This window comes from Eumetopias jubatus, unplaced genomic scaffold (assembly GCF_037043125.1).
Source record: "Eumetopias jubatus isolate StellerSeaLion01/CBP00866 unplaced genomic scaffold, mEumJub1_p1.0 scaffold_15, whole genome shotgun sequence".
In the NCBI taxonomy this organism is placed as follows: Eukaryota; Metazoa; Chordata; class Mammalia; order Carnivora; family Otariidae; genus Eumetopias; species Eumetopias jubatus.
In genome coordinates this window covers 56,921,325-56,936,344 of record NW_028274821.1, presented here as the reverse complement: position 1 = coordinate 56,936,344, position 15,020 = coordinate 56,921,325, and the positions used below count along the sequence as shown (strand labels likewise).

The 15,020-nt window shown below is 39.5% G+C and overlaps 1 protein-coding gene across 2 annotated transcripts in view; it reads left to right on the top strand.

The window, feature by feature from the left end:
* The window catches only part of APTX (aprataxin), a 78,155-nt gene that overhangs the window by 49,269 nt on the left and 13,866 nt on the right, over window positions 1–15,020 (top strand). The window contains exon 9 of one of the 2 annotated variants that reach the window (XR_003611137.2): window positions 11,319–11,527. The gene's annotated coding sequence lies outside the window, so the exon portion shown is untranslated. Of the gene's footprint in view, window positions 1–11,318; window positions 11,711–15,020 lie in introns of those variants that run through there. The other variant, XM_028115145.2, reaches the window with a different exon arrangement.

Here is a 15,020-nt window from a genome sequence, read left to right as displayed (position 1 = left end):
GCTTCTGTCCTGCCTCATGATATCTTTTTCATGTAAACGTAGAGTAGAAAAAAAAAATCACCTTAGGCTTATATCTGAAACTCCGCTCTGTACCATGTTAGCTGTGTGGCAATACGGTAGTCATTTAACCTCTCTGGCCTCAATTTCATCATCTGTCAAATGGAACAAAAATATATACCTCCCAGGTTGAGGATTAAACAAGCATGAACATGAAAGGGCCAGGCACTGGGGTGGTCTAGCACTCAATCCTAGTTTCGTCTGCCAGACTCTAACCCCATATGATCTGTAAAGCCTCAGTGAATATTCTCTTAAGCAAGCCCTTTCCCCCTTCCAGTCTTGGTTTCTCATATTTAAAACCAGGGCCTTGGATTAGATTATATTTAAAGTCCCTCCCTGTAAGATTTGAGTCCTCAGCCTTCAGCTGATGAGCTCCCATTGCTCTGTCCTCAAGGTCTTTTTTTCCCCTTCTCAGACTAAATTGGCAGATGAACTTTCTAAAGTGCAAGAAATTCTTTGCACTCATGCATTAACCTGTAAAGTAAGTTTTTAAAGAAGTCTTCATTTTCCCCACTTCATGCTGATTCTGGACCCATGAGGGAGGCAAAGGGCATAGCTGAATCTAGGGGTTTAAATGATACCATTCGGCTCCCTTTTCATCTCTTTGTTCTGCTTTCCTGTGTTGTGTCTCTCCAGGTGCAGCACAAACAGCTTTGGGCCTCAGAGTGAGAGAGCTTCATCCTCTCCACCCCTCACCCTTCCACATTTCTGCCAAAGCAGAGAAAACACCCTGACTTCTTTGCTTAGGTCACATAATCATCTCTAATCACTGTGTCTCTTCGGTGGGTGGCATACTCTGGCCATCTCAAGTAACGGGACCATCTTGAGATGAGGGGTGGAGGGCCACACTAGAATTTCACGGAAGAGGGAGGAGCAGTTTGCAAAACAATAGTTGTTTACTGCTCGTGTGGACTGCACACATCATTCCCATAGGCTGGGAGCTCCTTTGGCCCTACACTATCGCCATGGGATCTAAGCCTGAAAAGGAAGCAAACTGTCCTGGACTTAAGGCAACTACAAGTTGAAAAGTTGACACAATCCACTGCCCCCACTACTGACGTAGTTTGCCTTGATTGGAAGAAAAACTGGATCGTATTTTCAAATTTAATGATTAGTTACTAGCCAAGGACCTTTTGCAGAAATTTCCCCAGAAACTATAGCATATACTCTTAAAATGCTGGTTGGAGTTGCCAGGGTCCTAGGGCACCTCCATGTTGTGGTTCACCAGTAGACCATCAACCTTTGCTGCTCTGTCCTTGGCTGGGTTCTGGAGATAGGAGGTCAGGGCCAGGGCAGAGGAGAGGACTTTGAAGGATGCCTGAAAAGCCAGTTGAGCAGCTGGATTCTTATCCACTATGGACAGCAATTCCGCTATCACAAATACTCTCTGGGTTACTAAATACCTGGAGTGACTAGGGAACAGAAACTAATTTTTGCTTTCAAGAACCCAGAAAAGAGAAAATGTTCATGACAGAGAGAGGGTAGGAAATAGGTCAAATACTAAAATGTGATCCCTCTGGCTGGTCAGGCATTAAGGAAGAGACCCTACTAGGTTTACCTATCTGAATTATCTGTCTGAGAAGCTGATAGACAGTAGGTCCCGGTAACATGAATGAGAAAAAGGCGCACCCTGCAGGCAGGAGCTTTTAGCCCATACTCACCTCTGAGGCTGAGGCCCAGGTGCTGTACAGATGCCAAACCTTACAGGCTGGGGACCCATTTTTTTCACCAGACCATGAAGTTCTCTAGAATAGATGCTGTTTTTTGGTTCTCCATCAAGTACTCAGTGAAATTCAGTGTACCTGAAACATTATAGGATCCCAATAAAATTGTGCTGAGTGAATGAAACCTCATGTTTCATTGAAAGCATGAAGAAAACAGCACTCTCTCTCTTGCACCTGAATTTAACTGTCAGGTGTGTCTGGTGAGGCTGCATCTTTGGCTTTTAGAAACATTTTAATAAACCTCTTGTTGCCATTGTTTATGGATAAAGTATTTCATATGGATCAGAATTAGGGGAACATAAACATGTTAGTATCCTCTCATATAATGTTCTAGATAATATTTTCGTGCATAACATTCCAGATTTTAATCTTTGCTAGCAAACCAGGTGATTAGGGCTATTGGGGTTTTCCATATCTTTTCAAGGGGAGGTCTATTTTTTGGGTTACTATCTTTGGCCGCCAGATGGCAGCATTTGAACAAGAAATTCTTAATCTGTTTCCTAATCCAAAACTTAATTTCGCATTCTTCTATGTTTCAGAATCAGTGCTTCACAATAAAATATGTAAGTTTTTTTTTAAGTAAGGCTGATGTGTGTTTAACTGATGTCCTAATCAAGATAGAAGTTTGAGAGAAAACCAGGGTATAGGTAAGAATACAAAACATACATCAAGGGGAGGTTGTTTGGCTCTGAGGTTAGACTCTATAACTAGCTAGAGCCAGGGTTGAGACTTGAGTCTGAGATTTATCAGATGAGGGTCTTGAAGCATGTCAAATGCATGGTAGGCCTTGAAAATATGATAGTTCATTTCCTCTCGTTTCTTAATTTGACCCCAAGATTAGTAACTCTTATTCTCATCACAAGTGTAACTAGGAGTAGCACTGGGAGCAGACACTTCTGGGCCTATCCTTGAAAAGTGGTGTTATTTTTACATTGACATAGTTATCAGTCTCTGATGGTTTGATATTAGAGGAAGCCCTGTCAAAGCAAGACAAATGATACACAGAGACGGTAAAGAGGTATGTGTGCATTTTCCATGGGTCAGCTTCCCTCAAAACCCCTTGTGATAGAAGAACCCAGCTTCACTTCTGTCCTCCAGCTCTTCTAAGACTTTTGTCTTCTAAGCCGGCAGAATAAATGCCCCAGCCTCAAATAGTGCCAGAATATTAGAATTGGAAAGAATTTTACAAGCCAGGACTTCTGACATTTTTTTTTTTAAGATTTTTTATTTATTTATTTGACAGAGAGAGCACAAGCAGGCAAAGTAGCAGGGAGAGGGAGAGGGAGAGGGAGAAGCAGACTCCCTGCAGAGCAAGGAGCCCGATGCAGGGCTCAATCCCAGGACCCTGGGATCATGACCGGAGCCGAAGGCAGTTGCTTAACCAACTGAGCCACGCAGGTGCCCCAGGACTTCTGACATTTTGAAGGAATCACAGATTCAGAGAATTTGGTGAGAGCTATGGACGCTCTCTCCAGACATTTTCTTTTTTCTCCAAACATTTTCAACAAATCAGTTATCCATGAATTTCCTAGGGTGGAGGTTCTCAACTGATGAGTGTGTGTGTGTGTGTGTGCATGCATGTATGAGCACACATGCACATGCATGTGCATTCCGTAGGCCCTGATTATTTTGAACCATCTGGTAGGGCTTTTTTTTCAAACCACACACAGAAAGTTACTCTACTACCATGGGAGGGCATCTAATGCTGTTGGTGCTTTGGGCAGATAAGTGTTTAATCTTTTGCCCTGAGAATTTGTTAACACTCTTTAATCTAGTAGCCTTTGATGTCCCAGTGAGGGGTTTGGGACACAGAAATTATTGTTATAACACCAGTGACAAACTTATGTCCTTATTAAACACCAAGAGTGTTTATATTCCCAAATTCATGCTTGGAGAAAATATACTAAAATGTTAATTAGTGGTTGGCCTCGGATGGTGAGAAGGTAGGTAATTTGAATTTTGTTATATTGTGCAGATTTCTAATTAGCCACAGTGAATATATATTTGGGAATGTGAAAAAAAACCCAGATTTTATTTTTTAAAGTAATAGATCACAAGGGAATGCAATTAACATTCAGTTACCTATATTAATAGCTGATAAAACAAAAAATGGCTAATAATTTTAATGAGTCAGATCAGTTCTCCAGCCCTTTAGAGGCAGAAAGACATCCTGCAAGACCAAATTCCAAGCTGTAACAGGTTCAGTTGGACCTGAGGATGACACAAATGAAGGTAATTCAAATTTTGGATCTGATTTCCCTGTTATTAGATCTAGAAAAGTAGATTTTCTGTTTGCCCCCAACCTTAATCCCTGTCTCTTTTATGGAGACATCAACTACATTTTGTTCAAAATTGTTGTCCTAGCAACTTCTTAATTGTATTTACAAATGTCTTTTAGCGGCCACTGAGGTCCCATAATTTCTCTTGAGTGTTATGTTGATGTGGCATGTTCTATTAAATTCCAATATTGAACCATCCTTAAGTTCTTGGAATGAACCTCTTGCCTACTCTTTCTTTTTTTAAGATTTTATTTATTTATTAGAGAAAAAGATTGTGAGAGGGAGAGCACAAGCAGTGGGGAGGTGCCCGACATGGGGCTCGATCCCAGGACCCTGGGGTCATGACCTGAGCCAAAGGCAGACTCTTAACCAACTGAGCCACCCAGGTGCCCCTGAGGCCTACTCTTTCAATGTTGCTTGGACTCCAGGAAACATTTCTGATGGATGGGGATGGGGGTGAGTTCTATAGATTGATTCATGTGTGAAAGCTTTGTGGCCTGGAACCCAGACCTTCTGATAAAAAGTATCAGGAGAAAAGGGGAGAGCAAATGAGACCTGAATTTTTAAAATAGCAGAAATATATAAGACTGTGAACTGAATGCTGGGTTGGACCTGAGACTTACGGAGATGGCCTTGGCTGTTGATAACAAGGAAATATTTAATCTAATTTCAACACCTGAACCATCAGCTTTCCTTGTGTCTCTCAGAGAAGGCATATGTTCAAGATGGTAAAGTGGAAATAGCATGTTATCCCTAGGATAAGTTTTTGTTCCTTATATGTTTCACAAATATTTTTTCTTCCTGTCTTCTTATAAATGAGTAATTGTGTTAGGGTGTTCTCATTTCTTTTCTCCTTACCTGCACCACAACCATGAAACAATAAGACCCGAGCAAGGATCTGCCATTAGTATTTTATCTTATTTATTTAAAAATTTTTTTAGAAGATTTTTTTATTTTTAAGTAATTCGTACACCCAGCATGGGGCTCGAACTCATGATGCTGAGATCGAGAGTCACATGCTCTACCAACTGAACCAGCCAGGTGCCCCCATTAATCTTTTATATTTAGTATGATTTTATTAATTTATTTTTTAAGTAGTCTCCATGCCCAGCATGGGACCCAGTGTGCTTGAACTGATGACCCTGAGATCAAGACCTGAGCTGAGACCAAGAGTCAGATGCTTAACCAACTGAGCCACCCAGGCTCCCCTATTTAGTATGATTTTAAACTTCAGCATTATCTTTTTAAGATAGGAATTCACATTTCAACTTTATTTGTACAACAAAACATTTTGTCCCCAGTTAAAGGATTTTTAGTTTTAATGAAGTACAACTTATTTTTTTTTCCATGGATTATGCCTTTGGTGTTGTAAAGTCATCACCAAACCCAAGGTCACCTAGATTTTATCTCATGTTATCTTCTAGGAGTTTTATAGTTTTGTATTTTACATTTAGGTCTATGATCTGCTCTGAATTAATTTTTTTTGAAAGGTGTAAGTCTGTGTCTAGATTCATTTCTTTTTTTTTTTTTAAAGATTTTATTTATTTATTTGATAGAGAGGGAACACAAGCAGGGGGAGTGGGAGAGGGAGAAGCAGGCTTCCCCACTGAGCAGGGAGCCCGATGCGGGGCTCGATCCCAGGACCCTGGGATCATGACCTGAGCTGAAGGCAGATGCTTAACGACTAAGGCACCCAGGCGCCCCCCCGCCTTTTTTTTCATGTGGATATCTAGTTAAAAGATTTTTAAGCATTACCTGATGAGGTAATTTTTTTATATGAAGTTTCTCTTTCTTCCTTCCCTCCTTCCCTGTAATGAGAATCTGTGATTAAAGAAAAGAATTTCAAGGGCAAAGCATAAAACTGCTAGCTGAAGGCCATGCAATTTAGACTAGAGTGTGAGATTTCTACTTCCTGTCCAACTATTTGTTTTTTTTCCCTCTGACACCTGTGGGGGGTGGGAGGGGTGGGATGCATTCCTTGGGCTGGATGTGCCAAACAGTTTCCAACGCCAGTGTAACCATCAGTAGAGTTCCCTTATCTCCTGTCTGTGCCTGCTTGTCAGTTCACAGGCACCATGGAATAGGGGCAGTGTTCAGAAAACCATGCATTTGTCTTGGTATCATAATCCCAAACTCTCTTCAAGATTTGGGGGAAAATGAACATGGGCAGCTACCACCGATGGTTAAGTGTGAAAAGTCCGCTCTTTGTAGAAGGTACGGTTGAATTGTCATAATTTGGAAAGAACTTGTCACAGTGTGTGATCTGCCCAGAGGCACTCTCCAAAACACCACAAAATCCTCCAGGAAATCTTCATCTTTTTGAAACTCCGGCGTGCATTTCCAGGAGTCTGGCTGACCTACTGAGCACAGTGTTCTATAACGGCAGAGTTTGTTTTTCAGTTACTGGTGGTGGCAGGAACACCAGAGGGGCATCTACTTTTTGAGAAAGAGATGGGAACTCATTGGTGAAAGGGAGATGGACATAGAGAGCATCAGGCTGCCCAGGCATGTTGGTGAGTAGTGTGGACAGGGAGGTCTTTGGGGACAAAAGGAATTCCCATGCTGGGTTTGCCATGAGAAATAGAAACTGGTCCCTTCAAGATGAGCTTTTTTCCCCACTTGTGCTGAGGTCTAGGTAATATGGTCTGCGGGGCATAGAGGCACTACATAAACTGTACTGCAGCTCCGTTTGTGCCAGCCCCCAGCCTTGGCAGGAAGGCCATGGGGTAGGTGGCTTTAGTTTCACTTTTCTTGAGGAATCTACAACTCAGCGTGGTCCTGACACAGATTAAGGTGGGGGTGGGGGATTGGGGGATTGGATAGTCAGAAGACAGAGCTCTTCCCTCACACCCAGGTGCCTCCTCCTGTATTCACACATAACATCTCCCTTAACCTGGTTCCTGAGCCTTGAATTTCAGTCAAGGTGTGTTAGCAGGCAAGTTGAGAATGACCAAGCCTGGCTGAGGTGAAGACAGTAATTCGGATGGCTGGGGCATGTTTTGTTATTTCCTTAGTCCCCTTCATAAAAGCAGCTGAGATACCATCTATGCTGCAGGGTTACATGAAGTAATGAGGGTAGAGCACTTGGTAGAAGGTCACTAAGTAACTATGATGATTATGGCAAAGAGTTGTTTTCAAAGGAAACCTAATGGTGGACTTGGTTCAGTCTATTCATAGAGATTCTTGTTTGTTTGATGACATAAGGAACTATACAACAATGAACAGTCTTAAGAAAAGATTAATTTTGGTAGATGCCAAATATACCCTAGGACCAAATAAGACGTCCTTGACAAAACAAGTTATTTTTAATGCAGAAGAATTTCAAGAAAAATAACTTAGTCCCTTTTCTAAAGATAAGAGCTTGTAGCAGTAGTTTCTACTTTAAATAAACTATTAAGTTTTTAAGTGGGACAATAATCTGGTAAGTGAAGATTTTAGGTGAATTCACTTCATAAATGTTTGGAGCTATAGTCCACTTCAAGATTAAACTCCCTGTCATTTGGCCAGGTGCAGATGAACTCATTTGTTATGCCTGTATGAAACGTGAACATTTTGTATGATTATAGACACTTGTCATTATTATAGTATCCACCCTCTGGGTTCTTTCTTATGGGAAGGTTTTCTTTCTGTTCTATCCTCATAAAACCTGTGAGGCTTTAAACCAATGTGACTAATAGCAAAGATGGTCAGCAGGGCATCTCCTTCTGTGGCTCATTGCTTTCTGGATGGGGCTATTCTATACACATGAAATAATTGTATTTTTTGCACATTATCTGCTCCTTATTTAAAACCTGAAGAGGAGTTGTTCAAAAGAATAGTGAAGGACCTTTAAAGATGAACAATGCAGGTAGGCTCTTGGCTCACAGTCGTGTTTGTGGGCTAGCCTAATAGGACTTTGTATTATAGTTAAAAGTGTTCCTGAATTGCTTTTTAGTTTCTCATCACTGTATTCATATGGCTTCTGTTTCTTGAGAGAAAAACCTAATTTTTGTCCTTTTAACAGAATTACCTAATTGCAGTCATTTTCAACCATACAAAAGCCAACATTAAAAATGAGCCACCAGGAATAATTATAACTCAGAAGAAGTAAATGATCTGATATGTAGTTCTTGTGCTTGAGGGATTTAATTTGACATCAACAGAAAAAGGATTTTTCTGAAAAAAAAAAAAACAACCTTATTTAATCTACAATGTATTTAACTATAGACATTCTGTTAATAATTCATTTAATGTTTTTCTGATGCATGTGGTACTTAACAAAGGGATTACTTTAGCTCTTGCATCTCAATTCATCATTGTATGATTCTTTAATCTTAATTTTCATTGATTAGTGAGATAAATAAAATAATTATAGTAAGATTTTAGTATGTGCATATCAAAATTGGACATCTCCAGTAGTAAAAAAAATAAGTAAGGACATATAGGAATTGAACAATGTAATAAGTTAACTTTGCGTGCATGTGCGCATACACCCATGTATGCACATGTACTCTTGAATATAGGAGAAAGACTTTACTTCCTTTGAATAGAGAAGAAACACTTTATTCCCCGTATGTTCATGGAACATTTCAAATAGTTGATCCCAAATGTGACCACAAAGAACATTTTGGTATGTCTTTGTATTGTTTTACTTTTTGCAATAATCATATATTACTTTCATGACACAAACAACAGCAAAATAAATAAAAAATTTAAAAATGTGTTTGCTCTATTTCTGATGTCTACAATAATGTTTGGGACATATTAGGGACCTAATAAATACTGGCTACATAAATAAACAAATGGATTTTAACATTTGTTGAGTACCTACTATGTGCCAGGCAGAGAACAGGAGGTATTGCCCTATAGCTGTGTAGTTTAAAGCCATTTGAGTTAAATGGATTTTGGTATATCACAGAACAAACCATGTGCCCTCAAACATAAGTAACAGATAACAAGTCTGCAGTTATTCCTTTAGCCCATGACCCGGGTTATACTTGTTTTCCAACTGCACTGTAAGGGCTTCTGCTGAATTGGTTTATTTAATACTTTTGATGTACAGGTATACATTTCCCATACTTCAGGTGATAATTTAAAGAGTGAGGGAGGAGTGATAAGGGCATATGGAGTAGGGAAGGCTTTCTGACATTGAACATGCTGACTGCACTGGGTAACTCTGACATCCTTTCCAGCTTTACCAAGAATAATTCTGCTATCTCTAAGCACACTGGCTCTTTGGTTTGTTTACTTATGATTGTCTTATGATTATTTTTTACTTGTTATCTGGAAATAGGTTCTTTTTCATTTAAAAAATCTTTTATTTAAAAATATTTCTTTCCGGGATACCTGGGTGGCTTAGTCAGCTGCCTTCGGCTCAGGTCATGATCCTGGGGTCTTGGGATCCAGCCCCCCATCGGGCTCCCTGCTCTGTGCGGAGCCTGCTTCTCCCTCTGCCTGCCATTCCCCCTGCTTGTGCTCTCTCGCGCTCTCTTTCTTTCTTTGACAAATAAATAAAATCTTTAAAAAAATACATTTCTTTCCTCTTTTCAGAATGTTGCCTTAGTTGATGGAGTTGAGTTTTTGCTGTAATTGCTGACTTAGTTAATTGTTAATTGCTGGAATACTAGTCACTATTGTGTGTACTCATTTTCTTAGACATTTTCTTTTTTTCTTAGACATTTACAATCAAGGGAAAGGAAGAACTTATGATTGGATTATTCACTTGTTTCTTATTAGGCATTTTCATACAATTTGGAAATGTTTGCTGCCCATAGGCAAAATTAGCATCTGTATTACAGGTATTACATTTTTCCACCCTAATAATGTGTTGTGAATCTTCTTTTTTAAAAAAGATTTTATTTATTTATTTATTTGAGAGAAAGAGAAAGAGAGCGAGCACATGCACGCGTGTGCGCATGAGTGCACAAGCAAGTGGTGGGGGGAGGAGCACAGGGGGAAGGAGAAGGAGAGGGAAAGAATCTCAAGCCGACTCCACGGAGCGCAGAGCCGGATGCTAGGCTTGACCTCAGGACTCTGAGATCATGACCTGAGCTGAAACCAAGAGTCAGATGCTTAAGCTACTGAGTCATCCAGTTGTCCCTGTGTTGTGCATCTTAATTAATGGTAAACAGAATAATAGGGCACATATGTGTTTCTCTCCTCCTTTTTTTTTTTTTTTAAACTCAGTTATTGAGAGCTTAGTATGTGCTGGGCACTGAACAAAGCTCTTTAATCCAAAGAAATTAAAATTTCTTTTAATCCTCACAACAATCTAATGAACAGGTGTGCTGAAGAAACCAAAGCTAAATGAAGATAAATAATAAAACTAATTCTTCCTGGATCAAAGTCCATGCTCTTTACCACTATGTTAAACTTTTCCTGTCTTTTGCATGGTCATATTCTGAAACTTGCCTTCTTCTAGAACATCTTCATTTTAGAATATTCAAGTAAAACTCAAGTATCCTGATCCCTGACTCCAGCCTCCAACTTTTCCATAGCTTCATTTCCACTATATCTATTTTTCATCATTGTCTAGATTTTCAATTCCTTGGTCCTTCCACTTCCTCCCAGTTTAGTAGCCCCATCTTAAGCTTGCTTTCTTCTCCATGAACCTCATGTTTGATTGTCTAAAATATTCTCCCACAAATGCCCCTTTTACTTCTATTCTATACTAAACTCACTGTACTATATCCCAACCCTAGGTTGATGCCTCAGTTTGCTTTCTTTGCTCCTATCTTCACATTAACTCATCAGGGGCACCTGGGTGGCTTAGTCATTTAAGCCTCAGACTCTTGATTTCTGCTCAGATCATGATCTCAGAGTCATGAGATCAAGCCCCGTGTTGGGCTCCATGCTTAGCACGGAGTTTGTTTGTCCCTCTCCCTCTGCTTCTCACATATGTTGCGCATGCGTGCGCCTTCTCTCAAATAAATAAAATCTTAAAAATAAAAAGATTAGCTAATCAAGGTTAGGGGGAAAAATCAGTAGACCTTATAATAAACCTTGCAGATGGGTACCACTACACATTTATGGCTTTAAACTCTTGCCGGGCTTTCCTTTCATTCTGTGGCATTGCTGTTTTCAGGTTCCTTCTGTTTTGTCTTCAACAATAGTGCCATGTCAATACCACTGTCCTTAAGTTCTCACTTCCCTTACTCTTAGCTAGGTTTTCTCCTGCTTCATCAAACAAATTGAGGCTGTGAAGCATTATCTTGCTCAACTTTCCATCTCCTCACTGCCACTTATCTATATACATACCATTCTTGACTTTCTCCCCTAGGATAAAGGGAACTCCTTCCTGTTCAAATCCAACTCCTCACCTTGACCTCAAGTCCAAGATGGAAGCATCTGTGTTCTGGGCAGGAGGATGGAGGAAAAGATGAAGAAGGGGATTAAGGACTCACACACTCTCTGAAGAAGTTTCCTGGAATCTCCTCCATGACGCTTCTTTTTGTATTACCATGGCCAGAATTCAGCCACAAGCCACAGGTGACCGAGCTTTAAGGGAGGCTGTGAAACATAACCTTTGTTTATTTTGGGCAAATCCATGCCCAACTAAAATTTTTATTAGTACAGAAGCAGCACAGAATGAAAATTAGAGATATTGAACAGTCTCTGTGGTCTCTGACAATGTTCTTTTGCACATGAAAAAAATTGAGTTGCCTTTCTCTTATTTTTACTTATATTGCAAATATTTTACAAATTTAGACCTTTAACCTTTTAGTTTTGTTTATGCTATCTCTCATGACACAGAGGTTTAAAATTATTATGTAGCCGAAACATGCATTCCTTTTTTAAAAAAACTCATTGTTTCTGGACTTCATATTTTGCTTAAGTAGGCCTTCCTTATCCATATGTTCTCATATTTTCTTTTGGTACTTTTATACTTTGGGTTTTTTTTACTTTAGGTCTTCATTATATCTGGTATTTAAATTTTGATTCAGTGTGACATAGGGATCTATCTTTATTTTTTCAATTTTTATTTAATTAACTCCAACTCATTTTAAACTAGCCTTCATTCTCATTCACTTGAAGCGCCACATTTATGGTGAACTAAATTTTACTACTCACACACGTCTGTTATGGGCTCCCTATTCCAGTTTTATTGAACTATCACTAAACTTACACTTTAATTTTCATTACCATAGTTTTACAGAATTTCTTTTTGTAACTCTTTTTCTTCTTCTTTTCCTCCCCACTCCTCCTTCTTTCTCTTCTCTACTTCCATTTCACCTAGCCAAGCTTGGTGGACGCTCCTGTGAAGACGAGACAAATGGACATAGGCTTCCGTCTGTTTTCTTCACTGTAGAATTTTCATCCTTTTCATTCTCAGCACCCTCCCATTTCTTTGCTGCCCAGTGTCACCCCTTCCAGGTCTTGCATCATGTGGGATGCTGGCATTGGAAGGATTGCTGCTTTTAGTTGGTTTGTTCTTTGTGCTTCATCCTTTTAGGCCTTTGGATCTTGTGTGTGTGTAAAATCTATTTCTTTTTGTCACTATATTTTAAAATTTTCCCTAAGTTCTCTGAAGATGTAAAAACAATTGTTGACCTCAGTATATGTGGATTCACCTCTTTATTTCCTTTTATTTATCTTCTTTGACTGCCTGACTGGTTTCTTCAGGAAGGATGAAGCTGTTCTCTGAGTCAGCGAGTTGCCGAAACTCAGAATCCGGTAGCACATGAATGTGATGTGGTGCTCATGGTGTCATATGGCCTTGGAAACCACTTGCTGCCTAAAGTTCTGGCTGAACTTGTCCGGGATGCAGATAATGAGGAAGTGCTGGAGTGTGGTTCAGCAGGTTGAGAAATAGGCACACCTCTCCCTAGGGCTCTATCTCCCCAGGCTCTTTGGGCTACTTTGCTGCTACCCACTTTGACTTGCTCTGTGGTCATGGCCTGTCTGATCAGTGTTCTTTAACATTTTATTGGCTGTCACTTTTCCAGATGAACTTCCTATTCAACTTGTCAGAGTCTAATAAAAAAACTCAGGATTTTGACTTGATTGCATTTAATTTATCAGCTAATGGGAGGGATATTAACCTTTTTGACCATGTTGGATAATTAGAACAGATTCCAATGACAGGAGCTGGGATTCTAGTGGATTTTATGAGTGTGTGTATGTGTGTGTACGTGTGTGTGTACGGAAGGGTGGTGGTGGGAGATAAACATGGAGGACTTACTTTACAGTGTCATTTCAGTGTGATTTTAGGGGTAAAGTAAATTTACTTGTTTAGTCAGCCATCTTGAATAGAAGCTCTGATAACTTTTATGAGACAAAACAATCTATATTTAAAAAGGAATCAAGGCCAAATAAACCAATACAGTTTGGTTTACATTAAAATGTTAATGAATGCACATAAAGTCACTGAATGCACACTGAAAGGTTGCCATGGTAACAGTCATTTTCATGAAATGATTTTAGATACTGGATTCTTTTTTTTAAAATTTTTTATTGTTATGTTAATCACCATATATTACATCATTAGTTTTTTAGATACTGGATTCTTGAGTGATGGCATGCCTTGTTATTTGCTTTAAGGCATCTTTATTGTTCTCTCTCTCTTTCTTTCTCTGTCTCTCCTTTCCTTGGAGGATAGAAAATGGGAAAGGGACTTGTACCTGATACAATTCTTTGAAAGCAACAGAAATAAATTTTTACTCATTGAAGCAAAAAATATATTTATATGTAGGATGAAAGGATGGTTCACAGAGTTGAAGGAAATGTGAATAGGGGGTTTCGGGGGCGGGTTCAGGAATATAGAGCAACTCTGAGAACCTGGGAAGCAGTAATCATGAGACAGCATCTTCAGGAAGAATGAGTGAACTCTTACCATTTTCAGTTTTATGTCCCTATGTTCAAGGTTTAAATTCTAGGAAGTTTCTGATCTGCCTGGTTTGAAAGAAAAATTCTGTGTACACACACAAACACAGTTTTTTAATTTTATTATAGAGAGGATTGTTGCAGAGATTCTTACAGATTATAAATTCTAACCTCTTTCAGATTATAAATCACAAGCCATAGGTAATAGGTTAGGGATGGCCATACAAGGAATGCCAGTTTCAAAAGGAGAAAAAAATTACACTTGAACAGTTTCATTTCTCAGTGCAGTTTTTTAAAAAAAAACTTGTCTTTCTCTGGGATTTTCTTTTACCTTCCATGTACCTATGTCTTCCTACTGTCATATCTTGCTTTTCTTCATTTTTTAATTTTTATCGGTGAATTTCATTCATGAGTATGTTCTGCTTTATTATTTTCTCTTCCAAGTCCACTGTGGCACCTCCCCTACCCATTCCTCCCTCCTAGAAATGTGACACATTTCTAGATCCGACTTTCCCCCTTCCTTCTATTTCCTTAATGTCCTGTATTTATGACTAGATAAGTATGAAAACAGAAATGTTACTGTATTAATTATTTTTATAAGATTTTAAAGTAATCTCTACACCCAATGTGGGGTTTGAACCCACAACCCCAAGGTCAAGAGTCTCATGCTCTACTGGCTGAGCTGGCCAAGCACCCTGAAATGTTACTGTATTATTGGTTAATAGTGAGTTCATGTTACCTTTGAAAGATTGCATTATTGTTCCTATTTCTCCAGCCCTCCCTGGGTGTCAGCCCTTTGTCAGGTGACTTTGTGGTTCCTCTTGCTAGAGATGAAGTATATTTTTCTGTCCCACTGGTGTTGGAATGGGCCATGTGATTTGCTTTGGCCAATGAGTTGTTCGTAAACATGATGACAACAAAGGCTTCAAATATGCTGACATGTTTTGGCTTGCCCTCCTGTGCTTCTGCATTGCCATAAACATATCCTGGTTCTTCTCTAGTCCCAGAAGAATGATGACATGTGGAGCAGAGCTGCCCCAACCACCTCACACACCCACAGTATAAGGCTGAGCTGTCCCAGCAGACCTACAGATTTATGAACCTGAGAATAAATAATTCTTGTTGCATGCTCCTTGGTTTTGGGGTAATCATCAGCAGC